Below are 26,275 nucleotides of genomic sequence, written 5' to 3' on the forward strand. Positions count from 1 at the left end.
CTGAGGCATTATGCTGTGCACCAGAGGCTGATGCAACACTGTAAACTGACTATTCACCAAAAAATAAATAAATAAATAAGTGAAAAGAAATATCTCACTTTTACATCCTTAGAGGAAATTAATTAAAATTGATTTAATATTTTATAACAGCTCAATTTGGTGTGACTCATGGTTAGTAAGAAAGGCTATATTTAGTTCAAAAGCAGTGTCTACTAAAATTAAACTTTGTATGTGAATAAAACTTACAGAAAACTCATTTTTTTAGCTTTTTGATCAAAGAATCTCCTTATCTAAGAAATATGAAGTAGAAAAATACGAATTTTAGAATGCCTTCTGATTTCATACAAACAAGTCTGGCTCCTTATTTTTATTCAAATGGAGATTAATAACCTTACTACTCATGACTAATAACCATAGTGACATCATGACCAAGTTAAAAGGGCACTCAAATGTAGATAACATTTTCCTTTCTAAATGCCTTTTTCTTCATGATTGCATCAGAAACTTCACATTTCACAGATCAACTGGTATCCTTGTTTCTAGTGTGTATAAATGTGTTTCATCTCTTTTAATTTCATTTTCCAAAGAATGAAAATTCCTAACCTCTAACCAGAAACCATAATAGCATTTTATTTATAAGAGGCAGTGAGAAGACCCATGAATATACATGAATACTATAAAACCAAATGGCTGAGAATTTTTTTAATCATAAAGAATTAGTAGAGTTATTTTTAAGCCTCATAATTGAGGGCCAGGTTTAAATGCACTTACTATCGTATCATCATAATAAAATAAAATTTAGAATACCCTAAAGTACAAAAGGGAAAGCATATGAAGCATTTTATAATTTCCTGCAAGTTCATACCCTTTTTGATGTACATATTCCCATTACATTTGATTTTTTAATCCCATTAACTCAAATATTGGTAGAAAAACAAATACAGATTTTTGAATTATAATCTCATTTAGAATGCCAGCACTGCTTTGCAATCACCTATCTCTACTGTCTCTCTCGCTGGTATGCAAGAGAGGGCAGATTTCTACAGAATTCTTCCTTTGGGTTCAACATCATCATTTCTTTATGCTCTTTCCCTTGATTTTTTTTTTTTCAGTCTCTCTCATTGGATCTTCTTTATGCAGTTTTTAATGTTTGTTTCCTAGGATTCTGGAACTGGAACTCTTTCCTATTCCATGCTCTTTGGAGTCAGGTTTGTGATTCAGTTGAGGCTTTTCAGGGTGAGAGCTCATGCTTGTATTAGTTTCCTATTGCCACTGTAACAAACTACCACAAACTTATTGGTATTAATAAATCATGCATTCATTATCTTACAGTTCTGGAGGTCTGAAGTCTGAAATCATCAGATACATGAGCTGACATCAAATTATCAGCAAGGATGCTTCCTTTTGAAGGCTGAGAGGAAAATCCAATCACCTTGCCTTTTTCAGCTTCCAGTGGCCTGTGTTCCTTGGCTTGTGCTCTTTCTCCACCTTCAAAACACATCTTCCAATTTCTGCTTTCCTCATCACATCACCTCTTCTCCTTTTGTAGTCAAATCTCCCTCTGCCTCCCTTTTACCAGGACACTTGTGATCACAGGTAGGCTCATGAGGGTATTCCAGGGTAATTCCTCCCATCTCAGGATCTTTAATTTAATCTCATCTGCAGAGTCCTGTTTGCCCTATAAGGTATCATTCACAGGTTCCAGGATCCAGGATCTGGATATCTTGGGAGGTCATTATTCTGCCTACCACAATGTTCCAGCCCCCAACATAACTTTATATATACACACAGTCATTTTATACACACACACACACACACACATACATATACATACACACACAATGTATATATATATACACACACATCACATAACTTTCAATTGTATATGGCCTGGTCAAATTCCTACTCAACCTCAAAACCAGTGTGGTGTTCCAGGGTGAGTAGGAATTTGGTTTGGCATTATCTCTTCTATGAGGTTTTTAATATCCTTCACTGCCTTCAAGATCATCCCTCTGAAATTCGTACATAATTTTGTGAGGTGATTTGCTTGGTTGCAACTCTTGCTATATTTGAGATTCTTGTGTATTTTTATTTTTTGCAACCCTAGTGATTAGCACAATAAATAACCCAAGGTATAATGATACAGTAACACATAATAAAGCTTTGCGTTGTGCACTACATAAAAATGTTAACTGATTTCTAGAATTCCTTGGGTAGTCACTTGGCACACAATGTTTACTCTAATTGATCCTATGTAATCAACTGAGTAATTAGTATTTATCATGTACTTACTATGTGTAGGTATAGTGAAATTTTTTACTTCAAGTTTCAGTTTATTTGAAGACAAGTATAGACAACAAGCTGTGAAGAAGTAAAATGTAACTCTTTCAGATAAATTAATATAAAATATTTCCTAGATTTAAAGTATTTTTTCTTCTCTATATTATGTATGAATTCTAATTTATTCAAAAGGAAAGAATAAGCAGAAAATTATTTCAAATAATCAGAGTAAACTTTTATTTTATATGTGTTTATGTGGGTCACAGTTAATTTCTGTTCCCTATACATACGCTAGATACTTTTATTTAAAATATTCAAACTTTGGGGACTTAATGCTCTAGTGTTAAAATAAGTCTACAGTCAAGCCTCTGCATTAAAAATATGTAGATTACATTTTGGACAATATAGTTTGTAAAAAAACCAAACAGTAAATTTGATATTAGTAGTTACAATAAGGCAGAGTTTATAATATTTTAATCTCAATGCTGCCGATAACTAGTTTAACTTCAGGCAAATAACTTAACCTTTCAAAATATCCATTTTCTCATCTCTAAACTGGATAAATACTGGCATTTATTTACCTGATAAATTAGCTTATTGTAGGAAGTAAATAATCCAGTGCCTATAAGGCGTTTAGGTCAATGTCTAGCTTCAATAAATTGTAGCTTATGAAATTTCTTCTAAATTGTGCCACAGGGCTGTGGCTAAATCATAGCTTTTCCAATTGCTAAACAATTTAATTTTATTTTAGACCAGAATTAGGATACACTTGACATCAATGAGATTCCCAAACTAATATATTGAAATCATGGGTCACAATAGAAAAAGCTGGGGGTTATATGTCTCCCTGGATATCTCAAAAATGAGATGAAGTAATAAGGAATTAAGTGTTGTCTTAGAGAGACATGAACTGTAGTTAACTTAGAGCAAGGCAGAAGGTAGTGTGTTGTCTCTGAGGTTGCTTCCTCATATAATGAAAATAAGCTTAGTTTAGATCTTAGCAACTTTTCTGAAGTAGCAAAGCATCTTCATGGTGTCACCAGTTTGCCCCCAATTTAATTAATTGTCTCAAGTTCTTCCAACTTAAGATAAATAAAGTCTGTATATATATAAAGTCTGAGGACCTAGTGTATAACATGGGGACTATAACTGACAACACTGTATTTAACTGAAATTTGCTAGAAGAGTAGACCTTAAAAGGTTCTCATTTTTAAAAAAAGATAAAATGTGAGGTGGTGGTATTGTTAATTAACTATGGATTCCTTTCACAATACATAATAAGTATATAAAACCATCATGTTCCATGCTTTAAATAATACAATTTGATTTGTCAATTGTACCTCAGTAAAGCTGGAAAAAAATAAATTATCACTGAGAAAAAAGTTCATATGTTATTTTCTTAAGACATGTTTTACAATTCTCTACTATTAAAGAAAAGGAATATCAAAAGTAGTTGAAAATTTTTACTTTCTAAAACCCTTAATTACAAATTAATCACTTTTTCAATTCCCATTTTACTAGTGTTAGAAGTGTATTACTAAAGCACTTATAAAGACATTCTGTCTTAGGGCCACTGTAATTTTATTTACTCCATTTTTCACCATCACTTGAAAATCCTCAACATTGCATTAATGAGCCAAAAGAGCTGATGTACTACCAAGGAGGGATATTAATGAAAGAATGATTCTAACTCATTATACAAAAGTCTCCCTAATATTTGGTTTCCGGCATTACAGATTGTCTATTCACAGTATCATTTGTCAACTTGCTATTATTATGAAAAGACTGAGTAATATACCATAATTTCAAATTATGTCAGAGTTTTAAACCAAAACAAAAAACCTTTGGCTGTTTTCCACCAATATTTACCATCTCTTTCCATTCATGAATATTTTCTTTATGAATAATATTTGGATATAAAAGAAGCTGTATAATCACACAGATTTACATTTTACTTGCATATAATAATTGGTAAGAGTAACACAACACATTGGTGAAGTACATAAAAGCTGCACTTATTTATTCACTAGCCATGTTGAACCCTGCCAGGAGCCCTCTTTCTAACACATCTGTGTAACAAACTGCCTTCAGGATAAAGCAGCTAGTACACAATGTCTGCGTCACTGAGAAGTGGCAAAACTCTCTTGTCTTAATGATTAAAAATGTTTTCTCACTTCTTCCTTGCTGGAAAAATCTAGATCCTCTTGAAGTGTTTGGTCACTTCATTTGGAAAGCAGATGAAATGAACACCTAGATGCTACTTTTTCATTGCTGTTGTTTAAGTTGCTATATAAACTGTTAGGGAATAAAAGTTGTTAGGGAACACTAATCCAAAACAATAACAACAACAAAACCTAAGATATAGTCCATAGATTTCTATTTTAAACTACACTCTATCAATACTTAAAAGGGAACCAACATAGATTACATAGTGAAAAAATAAATTAATGGGAGAAAATATTTTTTCAAATACTAATTGCTTCAAACTTTTATCTCAGTGGGAAAGAATGAAGTATTAATGAGCTTTTAATCTCCATAAGGGTAAACTAAATTTATGCAGAGTAATCTCTGATCCCTAGCCACAGCTTACACTTTGTAATCTCAGCTGGTTGTCCAGAAATCTCGGTGTGGGAGGTTGGATGCTTATTGTAAATTCATTACTAATAATGTTAAAATGACTTGAAGCTTTTCTACTCATAGCGGGTAAATCATATAATTTTCATATACAAAAGAATAGGTTAAAAAAAGATGTTTGGTAAAATACAGCAATCAAGGTAACTGAAACTTTGCTTCTTGGTAAGCACAATAAAAGCAGTTACAACTTCAGATTAGTAGCCTGTTCAAAGCTATTTTACCCATAAAGTAAATTTATTTTAAATTTGAAAAAAAGATCAAATTACTTGCAGTATAAATACTGAGTGACTATTATGAACCTAACTGGGCAGTTTATAGCTCTACATGTGCAAACAAAATAGTTACTTTTTAAATGCCATTTACAATGTCGATACATAATGATCCATGCTGATAATATGGACTTTCTTCATTGAATATAAGTAAAATTTCAAATGTATGTGGGAAAAAATGTGAAAAGCAAACAGATAACATGGGACAAATTAATGAACACTTTATTAATTTCAATATTCTCTTTTAACCTTAAAATAAGCAGATACTATGGGTTTTCTATTGGCATTGCACCAAACTTTCATTTTAAATTATGAGCCTTATTTTTAATATAATAATCTATGTTTTTTTGGCATATAAAGGTTTTCATCTCAACTGAACAGCTTCTTTTATTTACTCTATAAGAATGTACTCACAAATTAAATTAGGAAGCTTGATGGCTTCTAACTTTTACCCATACTGGATAAAGCCAAAGTCCTGATAAGCAAATATGGGACTGTAATTTGGTCCCTCAATATTCACACCTAGAAACATACTGAAAGTTACACTGCTTACCCCAAAATATTCAGCTATGTGGAGGCAAAATTCAATCCAACATCTGATCACAGTGAAAACTTGCTCTCTTTCCCAGAAACCTCTCTGCTTCTTGTGTTTTTAATGGGATATTCCTGTCCCTGTAACTCCAGTAGTGTAGCAGTTATCAGTGTGAGTTCTTTCTGAGATATAAAGACCTTGATAGGATCCCAGCTGTACCATTTACCTGCTGCATTACTTTACAGAACTTATTTCCCTCAGTTTCCTCACTAGTAAAACAGTAATAATGACTGCCTCTCAGATTGTTGGGAAGATTAAAATTGCATAGTGCCGGTATTCAGCACAATGGCTAACACATATTATAAACACAATAATGCTAGCTGTAACTAGCCTCATTTATGTGTCTTTGGCAAATCATTTTACCTCACACTAGACTTTGATGTCCTCATTAATAAACTAAATTAGTGAAATGTTCTCTTCCATAAGTCTTTTATTTTTCTGTAAAAATAATGGCAATAATGTTATTATAATCAAGTAAATTAAAATTTGGTAAGTTTTTATTAAACTGTATTGAGTGCAAAACAATCTGTCTTATATAGGACAGAATCTTACATTACAAACTGAACTTGGACTTTGAACAGAACACTGGAACAGAAATTGGCTTAGCTATTTTTGTAAGTATTATATAATACATTCCATAAGAGAAATAATCACACCCTAATATGTAATTATGTCATCTGAAGTTAATGTGTAGTTAATAGAGATGACAGGAACCAGAGACATGGAGGCCCTATTCAAAACCTAAAGACAGCAAACATTTGATGGAAAAACAACATACAACATAGAATACTATAACTATCATTAGATGGTGTATTAATTACTTGGCATAAAAAGGCTCTGTCTTGTGATCCTTGCTCCAGCCAGATTGTAAGGATGCTTTTCTGGAAGGTACTGGACAAGCTCCTACCTTAAGATCTTTGCACATGCAGTTCTCTGCCTAAACATATCTCGATCCCTCATTTCCTTTATGTCTTTGATGAAAATAAAGCTCTGAAGGTCCTTCTCTGCTCATTTTATTTAAAATGTAATCTCCTTCCCCAGCTGAGGCAATCCTTACTCCTTTTCCTGCTTCAACACCTTCACCTCTTTTAAATCTTTTTAAAAATTGATAGCATTTATCACTACTTAATAAATCACATGTTTTTATTATTTATTTTGTTTATTGCCTATTTCCTTCCATTAGAATGTAATTTTTAAAGAAATTTTTAATTGCTTTTTATTTCCACTTTTGTAAAGCAGTACTTAAAACAATCCCTAGCATATAATAGATATTAGTAAACATGTTGCAGGAGTAAATTAAGTACCTCTGAAATTTTACAAAACAAGAAAATTGATAGAAACACAATCTCTAAGCAGCAGTACTAGATGGCTATCATTCAAACAGGGAAGAGAAATATACTTTCCACTTTATATATTCTTTTTATAACTTTTGAATGAACACATTAATTGTATGCATTCACATTTAAATATAAATATTTTAGATAGAAAGGATGTCTCTTAGAGACTGTAAATATTGAATATGATGGAGAGAAGTGAGTTTGCTGACCACAGATTACACAAACCACAAGCTCCCATCTGCTTCTTTAGATGACCACTAGATTTTTCTGAATGTTTATTATAAAATAAATTTATTTCATTTATTTTTATGATTTCTATCTTTTGTAAGTGGCTGTTACTCAAACAGTAAGCATAAACGAAACTGTTTACTCTTTTAGGTCATTAAAAAAAATCACTTACTGTGCAATTTCATCTACATGGTTTTGCAGATTTTTTTGATGTAAACAAGTTCAGTTGTTACTCCCCAAGTGAGTTGGGAAAATGAGCTTCTGTTCACAGCTAAATTTTTTAAACTAAAGTAAGTTCTCCCTCATACTAACAAAACATCTCTTTCAATTAGATCCAGGCCACCAGATACAAGAAATATCAAGTTCATGTCAAATGTATCAAAAGTATTGCAATGGGAACTCAAAGTCTTTTCCTAAATCCCTCTGAAGTGTCACTTCAATACAGTTGCTACTAGTCACATGCAGCTTTTAAATTAAAATAAATTAAAATATTCAAGTCTTAGTTGCACTAGCCACATTCCAAGTACTCAGCAGCCAAATGTAGATAATGACCACCATTGAGGACAGCACAGATAAAAAATATTTTAATATTTTCATCACTTACAGCACTGCAAGAATGGATTTGTCCTGTCCTACCTGAGGCTAAGACAAAAAAGACTGCATAAATCTAGAGATTATAAGTACATCAAACACATATGGTAATGGCTTTTTCATGGTAAGAAGTATTCCTTTAAAACATCCCCTGACCATTCTTTGGTCAAATAGAGGACAACAGCATCCAGGAATGTGTTTGTTCATATTATACTTACTAGGTTTTCAATAAACGTATGTTGAAAAAGTAGCTAATCATTACTTCATGGCTGCTTATCATGTGCAAAACACTATTTGAGACCTTTGCAAGAATATTATTATATATATTATATCATTATACATAGTCTATTATTATATATATGTACATAAATAAATTCTACCAGAAATTAATATTATATAGCAGTCATTTCTGTTCTCTGTTTTTAAGCCATCACTTGAGAAAACTGTTGAATCAGAATTATATGGCTCAATATCATTGCATAATTATTTACAATGAAATAATTCTATATGTAGATTATAATTCAGGGCACACAAATGTTAGTAAACTAGAAGTTTTCTGGTCATACCAGATCCTTTGAATTCTTCATATGTAAGAGTCTTCTTAAAAGGCTCCAGTACTACTCCCTCTCAGATTTTTCACTCCTATTCCTCCTTTAGAGTTTAGATTAACTGTCATCCTCTCATAAAGCAAACACTTCCCCCCCTTGTAGGCTCAATGAGGCCCCATGTAACATTCTTTCATAGTACTGTTGACGCAGCCTCATATTTAAGTTTGTACTCAAATATTTAATTTCCTTACTTGATTAAAAGCTGATCCTTTCCACTAAAGAATGAGCTTTATCAAGGCTGGGACTATGGCTATTTTTATTCACCTGTATCTCTGACACTTGTACATGGTGTATGACCAGTTAATTTAAAAAATAAATTAATGCTACCCACGCTTCTTCATGAGTCATCTCCTTCCAAACTTCTGGCTTACTGAAATTCACTTAAGTGTGATAATAGTTTAAGTGGGTGGGAGGGAAAAGAGACCACTTCTTTGGATCAATGCCTTAAATGCTTCTCTTCCTCACAGCAGATTTTGATTTCCTTCTGTTTAAAGATTAACACTACACTGTCAACATGGTATAGTGGAAAGTATAAAAACATAGGCATGAGGACACTTCTGTTCTCCCTTATGTTACTTACCCACTGCATGACCCCAGGAATTGAGCTTCTTTTTCCTAATCTGTGAAATAGGAATAGAACCACCAGTCTCAGTTTACTCAGATGTACCCAGTTTTGTGAGGGTCATATGATACAAATTGTGTAAAAACATTTTTTGAAATCCAAATTATTATGCAAAACGTGGGAAGGTACTTAAGCTTTTGAGTGGTGTGGTTCTTATGTTTTCCTCACTGCCAAATTTAATTTCTTCCACTTTAACTAGATTTCTTTTCTTCTACCTGCAAACACTGAGAGTGTTTCCCCCTCCTTTCCTGCTGTATTTGATTCTACATCTGTCTACCATCCCATTTTTATTCTCCCTTTTACTGCTAATTCACCATATTTTTTCTTATCAGGTAACTTACCTGTAAAGCCCTGCAGTCTGGCCTCTTTCTCTATCACTTTACAAAACTGTTCTCAAATGGATGCTCCATGCCATAGCCTATGGCCGTTTCACCATGTTGGTTCCACCTAAACCCTAACTCATGCTTTCAGCAGTTTCTTCCAATTGCTACACACTCAAAAACAGTGGTTATATACAGTTAGTCTACATTCCTATTTAAAATCCACATAAAAATAACTGGACAGTTCTCTCCTGTATAAAATGAAATATATGTTTGTTTGACAACAAATTATCAAGTAAATAACCATTTCAGTTAAGATATCTTTTGAGTCACAAGAATGATGTAAGTAAATCGCTGGTTTTGTTTGCTAGCAAAAAGGTCACTATCATCACCACTAACAACAACAGAAACTGACCAAGTTGTAATTCTTAAAAATCAAGATAAAATCAGCATCAACTCATCCTTCCCAGAGCAAACTTCCTCTCCCATAGATGTGTTCAAATGTAAAGTGATGCATACTCAACTGATAAATGTGTACATGCAAAATATATAAATATTTTTCCCTTAGAAGTGGAATGTGTGCAAATGTGTGTACGTGAGGGGGTAACTGTACCTATATCTTTGTGGTCTTTAAGTAGGTCAGTCACTGGTGAAAAAAATACTTACTGGCCTTCTACTCCACATCAGTCGCTATTCAAAATGTTTATATCTGCTACTGAACTAAAACATATGAAGTCACCTCAGTAGCACTTATGTGTTTGGATAGACAATAAATAAGTAAATATATAGAATTTAAACCCAAATATTTACATAAAAATTATCATAATTGCTATGAGCAGATGTAATGATAGAAAACATCATGGGATAGGGACTTAAGAGTCACATGAGTGGGAAACCAGTGATGAGGCTGTTTGAGTAGACCAGCTGCAAGGTGGGGATGGTATGGTGCAGAATGATGGCAGAAAAGATGGAGACTGACTGACCTATTTGTGATATAGTTCAGAAGCAAAAACAATGGATTTCCAGTAGGACTAAAATATGGGGTAGAGGAAAAATAAGAATTAAGGATGATTTGTGGTTTCTGATTTGAATTTCTGTGTGGCAGGGACCCCAAATATTAAGATGAACAGGCACTGGTATGGATTGGAGATTAGTAAAATTTCTCTTTTAAATATTTTAAGATGACTAAAATAATCAATTGAAAAATCTCACAGATTAGTTTAATACATGATTTTAGAGCAAGGGTTGGCAATCTTTTTTTATAAAGGGACAGCAAGTAGATAATTCTGGCTCTCTATTGCAACTGCTCAACACTGCTCTTGTAGCAATAAAAGGAGCCATAGAAAATACCTAAACAAATGGACATGCCTGGATTCCAATAAAATTTTATCTTTGGACACTTGTTGACTTAAAGAAAAATGTACAACCTGAGAGGTATGAGTTTAAGTTTTATACAGGGATCTTATTAAGTAAGGACTATAGCTCAGGAAACAGCTGCTTAGTAGCTCTGAGGAAACTGCTCTAAAGAGGTGGAGAGAAGCCAATTTATATATGATTTTTGGCTGAGAAATACTTACAGTCAAGCATACATTCTTGGTAAAAGATTACTGCTATTCACAAAGAACAGATATCTCAGGTTAATGACTTTAGCACTTTTCTATGTATGAGAAGATGCAAGAATGTGGGGTAATTAAAATTCTTTCTGAAATATACATCTATCTAAGGGACCTGCTTATTCAAAAGCACAGGTGCCTCACCCTGTTTTTCATCCTGAATTCCTCTCAGGTTGCACTGTGGGTGGGCAAATGGAGTGGCTGATGACTTAACCTTTGAATAACTAGGTGGTGAGCAACACTTTGCTTCTTTTTTGTTTACATATTGTAACTTGAATTTTATATAATTTTATGTCATGAAATATTATTCACATTTAGATTTTTTTCTAACCATTTAAACATATAAAAACCACCTCACATCTGGGCAAAAACAGACTTTGGGTTGTATTTGACCTATGGGCTATAGTTTTCCAACTCATCTTTTAGGCAGAGAATAGTTCCAGTCTGAAGAAAGCAGATAGTAATTAAAATCATAAAAATAAATGAAACTGCATAAGAAGTGTAGGATAATATAAAAGATGATTCAGATATAAGGCCTGGGAAACTCTAAGAGTTAAAAATTATATAGGAGATAGTGTGAGGAATACTGAAAAGGAGCATGTTAAGCAGTAGAAAGAAACCAAAGAGAATATGGTACCATGATATTGAGAAAGAAAAAGGCAATGCTGATAGCCATCAGATGGAAGCTGGCCTGGCACAGAGCTAGGCCATGGTGTTTTCCAGTTGAACATGAACAACTTCACTGGCTTGAGATGAGGTCACTGTAACCATGATGCCGTGAAATGAAAACAAGAGGACTCTTTGCAGACAAATACAAGAACACTATGAAAACTACAAGTATTACCAAACTTCCCAACTCCCAACTAATAAGAGTAACAGCTGCTCCTTCACAATTATAGCTTTAGTCTCATCCTGTTCTTTCTACCTATAAAGTAAGATGCACAGCTATAGAATCTAGTTGCTTCCTCAAAGCACTCAGTCTAGAACAGATTCTGTTCCTTGAACCTTCCTCCAAATCACATAATACAAGCCCAAAACCTATAACAAGAGCTTCTTGGCACACTCTAATTAAGATGCCTCACAGTTTCCTACAGAATATAGTCTCCCTCCTGCACCAGGTATCCAAAAGTCCAATTTGTTCAACTACAAGTGGTCTTTGACTGGTGGACCTCAACAAAGAGAATGTCTCAAAAAAGGACTTCTACCTGTATCAAATGCTGATAGAAGTGAAATAAGATGGGGACTGAAAAGTGATTAGTGGATTTGTTTACATGAAAATAGCTGGTGTGTTTAACAACAACAAAAACAGTCCATTTGAGTGGTTGAAGCAAATGTCAGACTGTAAAGGGATCTTGTATAAACGCTGCATACAAAAATGAAAACAGCATTCACAGACAAGTCTGCAAGTATGTGAATTTGATGTGAAGAGCAAAAATGGATTCATTTCACCAGTGACTATTCTTATCTGTTCTAATTGTAGTCTGTTACTTAATTTCTATTCCTAAAATTCTTTATAGGTGTTGCTTAGCATGCACTGAATTAAAGATCTGTAGTGAAATCTCTTTTGATGATGAGATTTCAAGTATTTCTATCCTAAGAATGGCACAAAGTAACTAGAATGATTTTAAGTGGGAAATATTTCAGCAATTATACATTTCACGGGGAAATATTTCTGCAATATCAAAAGATTTTCATGGGGAAAAAATAAATGTAGTTAATTATTTTTCAATTAGTCTAAAATATTTTCATGGGAAAAACAATACATGGGTAAAATAATTCATTTATCTGGAAGTCCCAGATAACAATCACAACAGTGTAATATATATTATTCACATAATCAAAATATCAACATAGTTGTTTTTCATATAAAAAGTAAATTCTAGTCTTAGGAATCTGAATTTATTAAAAATAATTTTACTTCTTTTGGCTTTTCTTTGATGTTCAATATTAGAGAATACGATTCTGCCATGCAGTCTTTTCCAGTAACCAGGGTAGAATATCGTGGCTTATTAAAAAAAAAAAAAAAAAGGAGTAAATGGTTTTAAGATTCAAACTGAGCTCTCACTTTCTTTAGTATATATTTACAATTCTTTCTGTTATAATTCAGCCTATTTCTTTTTTGTCTAACATAGTTAAAATATCATTGCTAGTCATCACACCTATGGCTACAGGCTTAGGCAGGAAAGCTTCTGCTGTGTTTCACATCTTCAAAGCAGGGCCTCAGTCTCTTTTTAGATGCATATTAATTAGATAGGATCAACTGAAGTACTTTAAAGAGCTCTAAGAATTTTTATCCTCAATTTTAGATTTCCTCACCACCTCTTCCATGCTGCTTCTATTCCAAGGAATAAAACTTATGACCTATTCCACCATAATAAGAAGCATAGGATTGACGCACTCCACAGAAGAGACTTCTAGAATGCAGAAGCTCCTCCTCTGTTGGTGAGCCCTCCTCACAAGGCAGCTGCTCTGGAACAGGTGAGACCTGGAAATGCTTCTCAACCACACCTAACGGTGGTGGCAATCCTTCTGTTCTACAAAATGAAGGAAATCTATTCCTTAGCATATTGGTAGACTCTACATTTATTTCCTCTTTTTCTGTTTCCTTTTTTTTTTGTTGTTACTGTTTCTTATTCTTTCTCATATTTTCCAGTATTCTCCTTTAAGTTTCATATCCAGACTATACCATGTCCAGTTAAGTCAGAATCTCTAGGGGGTGAAATGTAAACATCAGCACTTAAGAATCCTTTTTGGAAGTTCCCTAAGTTATTCAAATATCCAGCCAAGACTGGGAACCTCTGGTTAAGGTCATTGTTGATTACTGTAATCCCTTTAAATACTAATTACTGTACTATTTATTTACTGTACTATTTATTTATAGTACTAAATACTATACCCTACTCCTATGTACAATTTACAAAGTGTATCTTCACAACATCCCTGGAAGACAATGTTTTATTACATACATTTTATTGGCAAAGAAATGAAACTCCAAAGTTAAGTACTTGCAAAGACCATCAAGAGTGGCTGGACAGAGCCAGGATGCAATCCAGTGCCCTCTCCACTTACCCAGCTGCTTTATGGAAGGAATATAAAACTTTTTGTACGTTCTCTTATATTTTTGCTTTGCTTTTGTTTTAGTAAGATATAACTGACATAGAACATATTAGTTTCAGGTGAACAACCAAATGATTTGATAGTCATATACACTGCGAAATGATCACAGTAAGTCTAGTTACCATCTGTCACCATACAAAGTTACAAAATTTTTCCTGTGATGAGAACTTTCAAGATTTACTCTCTTAGCAACTTTTAAATATGCAACAAAATTTTATCGACATAAGTGGTCATGCTGTATATTACATTCCCAGGACTTATTTATTTTGTAACTAGAAGTTTGTAACTCTTAACTCCCATCTCCAAATCCATCTGCCTCTCAACACCCTTGCCCTCTGGCAACTACCAATCTAGCCTCTGTATCTGTTAGTTTGGTTTTGTTTGTTCATGTTTTGTTTTATAGATTACACATTTAAGTAAAATCAAGTCTTTCTCTATCTGAATTATTTAACTTGGCATAATGCCCTGAAGATCTATCCATGCTGTCACAAATGGCAAGGTTTTATTCTTCTTTATGACCTAGTAGTATCCCATCATAAATATAGCTTGGCTACTGTAAATAATGCTGCAGTCAACATAAGGGCACATATACTTTTCTGAGTTAACATTTTCCTATTTTTCAGATAAATGCCCAGTAGTGGAATTGCTGGATCATTTGGTAGTTCTACTTTTAATTTTTTAAAGAATTTCCATACTGCATTCCACAGTCACTGTAACAATTTACATTCCCACCAACAATGCACAGTGTTTCCTTTTTTTCCATGTTTTCTCCAACACTTGTTATTCCTTGTCCTTTTGATAATAACCATTCTGCCAGGTGTGAAATGACATCTCATTGTGGTTTTGATTTGCATTTCCCTAATGATTAATGATAATATCTTTTCATGTTCTTGTTAGCCATCTGTATTGTCTTCTCTGGAAAAATGTCTATTCAGATCCTCTGCCAATTTTTAAATTGGATTGTTTGTTCTTTTTGTTATCAAGCTGTATGCATTCTTTATATATTTTTGATATTAACTTCTTATCAATTATATGACATGCAAATATCTTCTCCCATTCAGTAGATTGCCTTTTCATTTTGTTGATGACTTCCTTTGCTGTGCAGAAGCTTTTTAATTTGATGTGATCTCAATTGCTTATTTCTGCCTCTGTTGCCCTACCTTTGGAATCAGAATCAAAAAGTAAGTCACCAAAAGCAATGCCAATGAGTTTACCCACTATGTTTTCTTCTAGGAGTTGTATAGTTTCTGGTCTTACATTCAAGTCTTTAATCTATTTTGAGTAAATTTTTGTTCATGGTGAAAGAGAAGTCTGATTTCTTTCTGTTCCATGTGGCTGTCCAGTTTTCCCAAAACCATGTATTGAAGAGACTGTCATTTTTCCATTGTATATTCTTGCCTTGTTTGCACCCTTTAATTAATCATATATATGTGGCTTTCTTTTGGGGCTCTCTATTCTCTCTATTCTATTCCATTGATCTATGTGTCTCTTTTTATGCCACTACCATACTGTGTAGACTATGACATCTTTGAAATATAGTGTGAAATCAGGGACTGTGATATCCCCAGCTTTGCTCTTTTTTCTCAAGATGGCTTTGACTATTCCAGATCTTTAGTGGTTCCATAAAAATTTTAGGACTTATCTGTGAAAAATGACATTGGAATTTTTACAGGGATTACACTGAATCTGTAGATTGCTTTGGGTAAAATGGACTTTTTAACTGATATTGATCACTCCAATTCATGAGCACAATATCTTTCCATTTATTTGTGCCATCTTCAATTTATTTAACCAATATCTTACAGTTTTCAGTGCACAGGACTTCACCTCCTTGGTTAAATTTATTCATAGGTATTATTCTTTTTGATGTAATTGTGAATAGGGTTGTTTTCTTAATTCTTTTTTCCAATAGTTTGTTGTTGTTATATAAAAACACAACAGATAGTTGTATATTGATTTTGTATTCTGCAACTTTACTGAATTTGCTTTGACAGTTTTTGTGGTGAAGTTTTTAGGGTTTTCTATATATAAAATCATGCTGTCTGCAAATAGTTATGGTTTTACTTTGTCATTTCCAAATTGGCTGCCTTTTCTTTTTATTGCCTAGCTGTTCTGGACAGCATTTCCAATATTACATTGAGTAACAGTGGCAAGAGCAGGAATCCTTGTCTTGTTCCTGATCTTAGAGGGAAAGCTTTCAACTTTCCACTGTTGAGTATGATGTTAGCTATGGGCTTGTCACATATGATTTTTATTATGTTGATATAAGTTCTGTCTATAACCACTTTATTGAGAGCTTTTTAAAATCATGAATAGGTGCTGAATTTTCTCAAATGCTTTTTCTGCATCTATTCAGGTGATAGTATGACTTAACCTTCATTTGTTATTTTGTTTTGTTTTGTTTTGTTTTATTTTTAACATTTTTTATTGAGTTATAATCATTTTACAATGTTGTGTCAAATTCCAGTGTAGGGCACAATTTTTCAGTTATACATGGACATATATATATATATATTCCTTGTCACATTTTTTCCTTGTGAGCTACCATAAGATCTTGTATATATTTCCCTGTGCTATACAGTGTAATCTTGTTTATCTATTCTACATTTTGAAATCCCAGTCTATCCCTTCCCACCCCCTTAACCTTCACTTGTTAATGTGGTGTATCACACTGAATTATTTGCAAATGCTGAACCATCCTTGTGTCCCTGAGTACATCCCACTTGATCATGGTGTATGATCCATTTAATGTACTGTTGAATTTGGTTTGTTAATATTCTGTTGAGGATTTCTGCACTTATGTTTATTAGAGATATGGGCCTATAATTGTTTTGTGTGAGGTGTAAATGTCTCATTTTGGTATCAGGGAAATGCTGGTCTTTTAAAATTAATTTGGAAGCATTCTTTTCTATTCAGTTTTCTGGAAGATTTTGAGAAGGATAACACTAAATCATCCTTGAATCTTTTGCAGGATTTACCAGTAAAGCTGTCTGGTTCCAGATTTTTTTTATTGTTAGGAAGTTTCTGACTAATTTAATCTACTTACTAGTAAATTGGTCTACTCAAAGTTCCTATATCTTCATGGTTCAGTTTTGAAAGATTGTGTTTTCTAGAAATTTATCTATTTCTCAAAGATTGTCCAATTTATTGGTGTATAATTGTTCACAGTAGTATCTTACAATCTTTTGTATTTCTTTGATATCAGTTGTAAATTCTCCTCTTTCAATTCTGATATTTACTAATTTGAAGCAATTCTAGCTAAAGATTTGCCAATCTTGTTTATCTTTTCAAAGACCAGTTCTTAGTTTCATCGGTCTTTTCTATTGTCTTATTGGTCTCTGTTTTATTTATTTCCACTCTGATCTTTTTAATTTCCTCTTTCTACTAACTTTGGGCTTTGTTCTCCCCCCCCCAGGCTTTAGGGGTGAAGTTAGATTCTTTCTTTGAGATTTTCCTTGTTTTTTGATGTATGCATCCATCACTGTTAACTTTCCCCTTAGAACTGCTTTTGCTGCATCTCATATATTTTGTTATGTTGTATGTCCATTTTCACTTTTCTGAAGGTATTTTTTTTATTTCTCTATTGATTTCTTTGTTCATCCATTGGCTGTTTAGTAGCTTGTTGCATAATCTCCACATATCTGTGAGTTTTTCTGTTTTCTTCTTGTAGTTGATTTCTAGTTTCATACTACTGTAGTCACTAAAGATGCTTGATATAATTTGAATCTTCTTAAAATTACTGAGACTTGTTTTGTGACCTAACATATGATCTGTCTTAAGAGTTCCATGTCCTCTTATCTTTAAGGTTCAGGTTTTCTTATATTTCCATGTCTTGTTCACCTTACATCCCCACACTCCAACAAAGCCTTCCATTCATTTACTCTTCAGAATGCAACTCCACATCACCAAGTTCAAAAACTTCCTTTTACTTCTTAGAGTAAAGCACACTTGCATAAAAACTTGTACTTAATTTATACTTATCATTTTAAGCTATGATCTGACTGACTTCTCTGTCTACCTCAGCTTCCTGTGTGCTTTTTCAGGCTGTACATGGGTAACAGTTGTCTCTGAATCTCCAAGGACTAACAATCAATAAATATTTGTCAAATATACATCAGTTTGGCAAAACCACTGTCTCATATTTAAAGGTAGAGACATTCTAAAATCTATGATTTCTTAAGAATTATTCTGCTATGAATCCACGTATTTTTCAATTATCTATATGAGAGTTAAAAAAATGTGAGTGTGTATTTGTATATATACATATAAACAATTGCAAGTGTGTGTAGTTATTTATTGTTTAGTATTTCTTAATGTCCAAAAACATGTTTGAATCACTAGATTTTGTTAGATTTTTAAGTGTGAAAACATAGTCTTGACTCTATGAGTTAGATTCCTGCTATCAAGGACTGCAGAACTGGGCCACTGAGAGAGATTTGCAAACTATTTTGAAGTAGGCAGCAAATTCAGGGTCCCTCCAATCTAATAACAGTCATTCTACCAGTGTAGGTATCTACTCACCACACTTGGTAATTCTATAGAGATTTGTTTATGATTATGTCACTAAGTACATTTCCCTAAAGATTTGCTCCTAATGCATCAGGCAATTGCATGCAAACAGGCTCCATGAATGTTTAGCTAATGTACATCAACTTATAAACATTCCTTCTTCTGCCCACTTTTGTCTCAGCCTTTTGTGAGGCTGATACTAGCAACCTCCTTCAAATACTGTCAGATTGCATGGTGACTCTGTGATGGACAAATAAGTTTGCATACTGAGACCCACACATCTATTTTCCCCTCTAGTTTCATATTCTACTATTGGAACCCAAGTCTCTAGATATGAGGTATATTCTATTTTCCCTTCTCTTTTGATTAGGGTGATAGGTAATATGTAAGATTCAGATCCTCACTTGCCATTGCAGCTTCTAAATGCTTCCCACATTAAATTACAAAGTAAAACAAATAGCTTTCTATCCTCAAGAAGTAAATATGTGAGCCTTAACATGCAGCTTGCAGGCCACTCAAAGTCATTACATAGTGGATTTTACTCAAACAAAATTGCTTCCAAACTCAAGCTGCTAGTTAGAAGATACAATACTTAGCATCCCTCAAGAATATGCTTTAAACAAACAATCTTTAAAGTAAGCAAAGTAAATAACGATGTATTTTATCATAGGGTGGCTTCAAAATGAATGGAGCCATTGTTCACCATGCAATTCATGAAACTGATGCCTTAAATACTGATTTCCTAATCACTGTCATTGGAAGGCATTCTGGTTTTTTTTTTTTTCCTGTTATAAATTCAACTTAAAGCAGAGTAAGAAGGTTTTAGCAAGAAAATTTTACATGTGTTTATGTCTGAAATTAAAACCACAAGAATTGAAAGTAAGAAAAAATAACCAAGGGGGTTTTCAAATAATTTAAAACTCCATCATGCATAAATGGAACTCATCAAAGAAAGTAATTTCCCTGCAGAAAACACTCCATTTTTGTCTTATGTAAGTTATCAACATGAATATTTTATTCTCAATGAAACTGCCTTTTCCCCTTTGTGTTTCATAGATTTCATTTGGTGTCTCAAGTAAATAAACTTCCTTCCTTCCATCCTACTCCATTATTCAGGGTCAGTTGCAATTAAATTTACCTCTTGCCTGGTGTAAAAGGTAATTATAGATCAAGCTTTACTAATTCTGTTATTCATTCTTAGCTCTATTGTATTTTGAAGTCTAGAAACACTAACCTCTGGAATTAATCCACAATAAACACAAAATCATTTTTTTCAAGGTGGAGTATAATATCTTAGGTATCTATGACATTAGAACATTTATCTCAGCTTAGATTCAGTCTTGATCCAAATGATGGAATAAAGTTTCCATGGAATGACAACTCTAGTAAGTGCAATTTACTATACCCAGTCCACTCAGAATAACTGGTTGTAGTATATTAGATATCTTTTATCCACATTAACCCCAAAGGTTATAATCATTGGATCTGTTTATACTAATTTTTCACCTATTTGCACTGCCTCCGTACCTAATAGTTTAAATAATTGAGTCACTTACTAAATCTTTTTGCTCTTCCTATACCTTGAATAATTACTGTGTGATGTATGGAATATCAAAGAAGTATAATTTGTAGATATATAAAAATAATGTATTATTGTTTACAAATTACTGATGAATACTTGTTTGAAAACTAAAAGAAATACAGTTATTACTCTTACTTTTCATGATTCTAAGAAACTGAACTCAGAATTTTAATGTAGACTATAAATATATTCATACTCTTGAGCTTTTGAATAGTAACATTTAAGTTCACTCACTATGTTTCCAAATGCTTGGCAAAATAAGAAGTTGTCAATTAGACTTTGCTTCCTTTGGTTCAACTGAGAAATAATTTAGTAAATCTTTCCATCTCTCAAGTCCTTATAATTTATAAGCAGGAATGTTTTTCACATTGGTGATAATTACCTTATATACTAGACCAGAACATTCAGATCCTCACACAACCATTTAATGTCTCACTTGCATAGCTGAAGAGAGTGTTCATAATTCATTTGACATTTTAAAAATTACTCTGTTTATAGTGGGTGCTGATAGGACCCAAGCTGAATATTTAGAAAATAATTCTCTTCAAATGAGCATAATGAAAATGGAAAGTACTACGCATTCTTTAACTTCATATTTCTTGATTCTTATAACCATCTTAAAACCAAAAGATGAAACATTAGAAAACAATAAATGGGAAAACATCAATCATATTTGATCTTGCTAGATTAGCTTACTTTTAAATACAGCCCTATAAATAGGACAAGTAGTCAGTGATCATAAACCATGTCAAGGCTCAGTTTTTGACAAATATGATTTTTACCTTCCTTCAGTCTCTAGTTTCAGCATAGCATTGCCCTTTAAAAATGCAACAATAAATCAGCAACATTTCCTGCACTGTAATGCAAAAAAATGACAAAAAAAACTACAGCATAACTCACATAAAAAAATGTTATGCTAACACTCAAATCTTTCACTCAAGGCAATAGAATTTAATTTTGAAGCAAGGCAGTTATTCATCCTTTCCATTAAGCACATTTCAAAAAAATAAATAAAGTGATTAAACTGCATTGTCCCTATTTTATCCTGATGACCTGCTATTATAAATATTTCTCACCACCTCTTAGCTGAATCATTCAAAATATAAACATAGGAGAAGCCAATGTGAAGAAGTAATTTTTATATGTAACTGAATTTTTCCTGTTATTTATAGACCTATTCAATAAATTGTGACTATGAAACCCACCTTTATTCAATCTTCAAATGAAAGTTGTACACTGGAGATACATCAATTTAATTTTTCTCAGCATCTCATATCATGTGGTTTCCTTTAAGGTTAAGAAGAGTGATTCATTAAAATGTTTAAAGTAGAATAATAACTGTCATTTAAAAACTTTATAAAAATTTTTGAATCACCAAAGTCACTTCAAATTAAGTATAAAATTTATCATGTATAACAAGTTTTACTAAAACAAAATGGTTTTGAATACTAAGGTGTTCTCACCAAAAAATTAAAACATCTTAAACCTATGAGATTAATGGTATCTCTTATGACCCATATTACATTAGGATAATTTAAATTTCATTTTCAAATTTCAAGTACATTTTCAGTGATACCATTTGATCAGACATAAAGGATTATAAAATCATCTAATACAATTAACTTGATCCTTAGCTGGCCTACTTATGAGATATTTATGCAAATCTGTCTACTAATAAGTTACTCAAACATAATTTGTCAATCTGACTACATGTAGGTAAAATAGTATTATTTGAAATGTTTCATAGCTGTCTTTAGACATATATGTTCATTGGGTTCCAAACCTATTCTATGCATTCCCCATAAAAGAAAACAAACAAAAAACATATATAAAAATTTGTTTTATCCCATTACCAAGTGTTTCTCAATAGATTTTAGTTTGGGGAATTTAAAATTATATTCAGATGCAGAAATGAACTTACTCTCATTATTTGCTATATAGCTACACCTATTCACTCTGATATGTATATAATTTTAAATTTATCATCCTTCATACATTAATATTATTATATTAATGTAGTCACACATATTTAATGGTTTTTTTCATATGCATTCTATTTCACAAAATATAAATACTTAGGGAAGTTCAAGTGCACCCTCAAATTCTGAACTATACTTGTTCACACACAACAGTATAACAAATGAAGATTTATGGCAACTGCTAAAATAATTAAGTCCAAAACACATGCTCACATACACAATTTCATCTAAATTATTTAGATAAAAGCAGCATAATATTTTAAATTTTTGAAAACCTGGTTATATATTTATAAATATACATATTTAGTTGTATATTTTGTAAAGTTCTATGTGGAAAGCACATGTTACTCTGAAATAACTAAAATAATGTCACAAGCACTCATGAAAACATAACAAATAAAATTCTTAAGTGCAATATGCAATGGATAGTTATAATTGATATTATACAGTAGGGTATACTTACTGTATTATTTATTACAAATAAAAGGTTTTTGTCCTCCCATTAAAAATTTACATTCTATGACAAAGTAGCATCAGAAAAAGTAAGCCCAAGAATAAATTATGAGCCAAATAAGTGATGGCCCAACTAAGTATATATACAACTTTACTTTGAGGAAACTATTCAGAAATATTCCTCATATCCCCCAATACTAGTCACCAAATCTTCCTTTTCAATTGGAACAAAATTCATAATTGTCACAATTGCAAGTATCCCTTTGACAGAGCCAAGAAACTAGATGTCATTTGATCATCTGCACATTCAGCATAAAAAAAAAATGCCATTTATCTCATGGGAGAAACAAAGTAGATGATTTGGTACCTTCTGACCATCTAATGGGTTATCAGATTAATATTACTTCTGAAACACATAAAGCAAACCAGGATAGAAAGTAGATAAGGAAAAAGATGGTTCCCAGAGGATATGAGGGCACAGATCAGAAAGAGGAGGGTCAGCTAAGAACTCTTTAATCCTTAAAATGGTGCCAAGCCTAAGGGAGGGTATTGCCCTTTTAATGATGATGACAAGGGCTAATATTTTAACACTTTGTTTTTTAAACAGTTGTCTCGGGGACTGCTGTCATCACATGCATAGACACTGTTGTCAAATGAATTAATTTTTACATGTATATATCCAAGCATTGAACAGATATATACTTTAGTAATTAATCATATATTGAGCCAAGGAAACTAAATCAAAATACAATATTTCATAGTAGAATTCTTAGACAACTTCAATTCTCAAATACGATTTATTACCAAGAATATCTGGAGCAATTCTTGATGATAAAATTATTTCAAAAAAAATTCCCAAATATTTGCTCTTTTTTGCCTTCTTTCTATGAAAACAGGAAGAGGGCATGTAAAATTCTCTGCAGCTCAAGACTCTGGGGCTACACAACTACAGGGAGAAAAAAAGGGAATCAGAGTGCAGGAAAGAAAGATACAGTCAAGGTAAGGATGCATCAAAAAAGAAGCAAAGTTCTGGGGCATAACCACCAAGGGAAAAGGTTAAGGCCAGTTTCATGAGTCCATAACATGTGTGGTGCACAGGTTCCCATGCTTAGAAGGGCTCTACACTTGGCTTAATTTTCTACTGCCACCTTTGTGAAATTACTAATAATTTCTAATAAGGGGTCTATATTAGATTTTGCACTGGGCCCCATTCCCAGAATAGGCTGACAAAAAATGCATTTCCTTTGGAAAAGGAACAGACAAGTTGGAGAAGGGGATTCTGAAGACCACCCTAGTAAGAGGTCTGGAAGCAACAGCAGGAAGCTTTCAGGAAAAGGGAGGAGGCTGTTTAGACACTAGGAAACAAAAGCAATGAGGGAGGATTGACTTGTAGGACTTCCTGAAAACAACTATTATAAAAATTATAATTAGATAAGTACTAGGGTTATGAATGGGTGATCAGATAGTTACTGATTTTCCTCAAAAAGAAAAAAGTAAGAGAGTCATATAAAATACATCATTTCAAAAATATGACAGATCTAATACTTTGCAGAAGCTACAAAGTAATATTAATTATTAGAAACACCATCAATATCAGCAAGTAATGTTTTGTCAAATATAAAATATATATATATAGTTACTTGATCAGTTTTTGACATTTAAAATCCTGAGTAAAGTTCCAAAAAGGTAACGTCTAATTCAAAATTTTAATGGAGTCATGAGGCAGAGCCTTTAGTTTTGTTTTGACTTTACATAAACAAAACATAACTGTAAAATTTCACTCAATTCTTTGCACACAGAATTCCTATATACACTCTACATTTATATTTGCTTTTTGTTCCTACTAAGCTCTCATGAAATCCTATAAAGCATCATCTCATAATACAGCAGCAGTTGCAGTATGTATCATGTCCATAAAAATATTTCTATATAAATTTTAAAATCATCTACTTTGAGTACTACTCCTATTAACTTGGATTTATGGAGAACAAAAAGTAGATTAATACAAAGCAAAATTATGTATATGAACAACCTTTTTTCTTTAAATGACTGATTGCTTTAGTTTAAAAGAACCCTTTGCAACCTCAACAATTTTAAGATAGAAATTATCTCAAGCATCTTTACTGACTACAATGCCATGAAATTAGAAATCAACAACAGAGAAACAAAGGAGAAAAAAATGAAAGCATGGAGATTAAACAATATGCTATTAAAAAACCAATGGGTCAATGAGCAAATCAAAGTTGAAATTAAAAAATACCCTGAGACAAATGAAAATGAAAGCATAACCACATGAAATTTATGGGACACAACAAAGGCAGTGCTAAGAGGGAAGTTTATAGTGATACAGGCCTTCCTCAAAAAAGAATAATAATCCCAAATAAACAATCTAACCCACCAGCTGAAAGAACTAGAAAAAGAACAAAAAAACCCAAAAGGCAGCAGAAGGAAGGAAATTATAAAGATCAGGGAGGAAATAAATAATATAGAGATTTTAAAAACCACAGAAAAAATCAATCAAACCAAAAGCTGGTTTTTGAAAAAGTAAATAAAATCAACAAAACTCTGGCCAAACTCACAAAGAAGAAAAAAGAGAGAGCACAAAAACCAAAATAAGAAAGGAAAATGGAGAAATTTCAACAAATAAAATAGAAATACAGAATATCATATGAGAATATTATGAAAAAACTGTATGGAACCAAACTGGATAACCTAGAGGAGATGGACAAGCTTCTGGAAACATACTGTCCACCAAGACTGAATCAAGAAGAAACTGACCACTTGAACAAACTGATCAATAGAAATGAAATAGAAATAGCAATAAAAAACCTCCCTACAAATAAAAATCCAGGACCAGACAGCTTCACTGGGGAATTCTACCAAACATACAAAGAAGAACTCATACCAGTCCTTCTCAAACTCTTCCAGAAGATTGAAAAGAAGGGAATACTTCCAAATTCATTCTATGAAGCCACCATCACCCTGACACCAAAACCAGGCAAAGACACTACCAAAAAAGGGAATTGTGGGCCAATATCACTGATGAACATAGATGCCAAAATCCTTAACAAAATATTAGCAAATAGAATCCAACAACACATAAAGAAGATTATACATCATGACCAAGTGGGGTTCATCCCAGGGACACAAGGATGGTTCAACATATGCAAATCAATCAATGTAATACATCACATCAACAAGAGAAAGGACAAAAACCACATGATCATCTCAATTTTTGCAGAAAAAGCATTTGATAAAATTCAGCACCCATTTATGATACAAATTCTCACCAAAGTGGGTATAGAGGGAACATATATCAACATAATAAAAGCTATATATGACAAACCTACAGCCAGCATAGTACTCAATGGTGAGAAACTCAAAAGCTTCCCACTAAAATCTGGGACAAGACAAGGATGCCCACTATCACCACTCCTATTCAACATAGTCTTGGAAGTCCTAGCCACAGCAATCAGGCAAGAGAGAGAAATAAAAGGGATCCAAATTGGAAAAGAAGACGTAAAAGTGTCACTATATGCAG

General features: G+C 32.8%; 1 long non-coding RNA gene across 1 annotated transcript in view; it reads right to left on the minus strand.

Moving 5' to 3' along the window:
• The window catches only part of LOC116662471, a 51,983-nt gene extending 30,162 nt beyond the window's left edge, over positions 1-21,821 (minus strand). Inside the window, exons 1-3 of the long non-coding RNA XR_004318432.1 lie at positions 21,508-21,821; positions 9,120-9,159; positions 4,455-4,575 (exon numbers count right to left, since the gene is read on the minus strand). This is a non-coding gene — a long non-coding RNA (uncharacterized LOC116662471). The remainder of the gene's footprint in view (positions 1-4,454; positions 4,576-9,119; positions 9,160-21,507) is intronic.
• Between the last annotated feature and the right edge of the window lie 4,454 nt (positions 21,822-26,275).

Source organism: Camelus ferus, unplaced genomic scaffold (genome assembly GCF_009834535.1).
Source record: "Camelus ferus isolate YT-003-E unplaced genomic scaffold, BCGSAC_Cfer_1.0 contig1219, whole genome shotgun sequence".
In the NCBI taxonomy this organism is placed as follows: Eukaryota; Metazoa; Chordata; class Mammalia; order Artiodactyla; family Camelidae; genus Camelus; species Camelus ferus.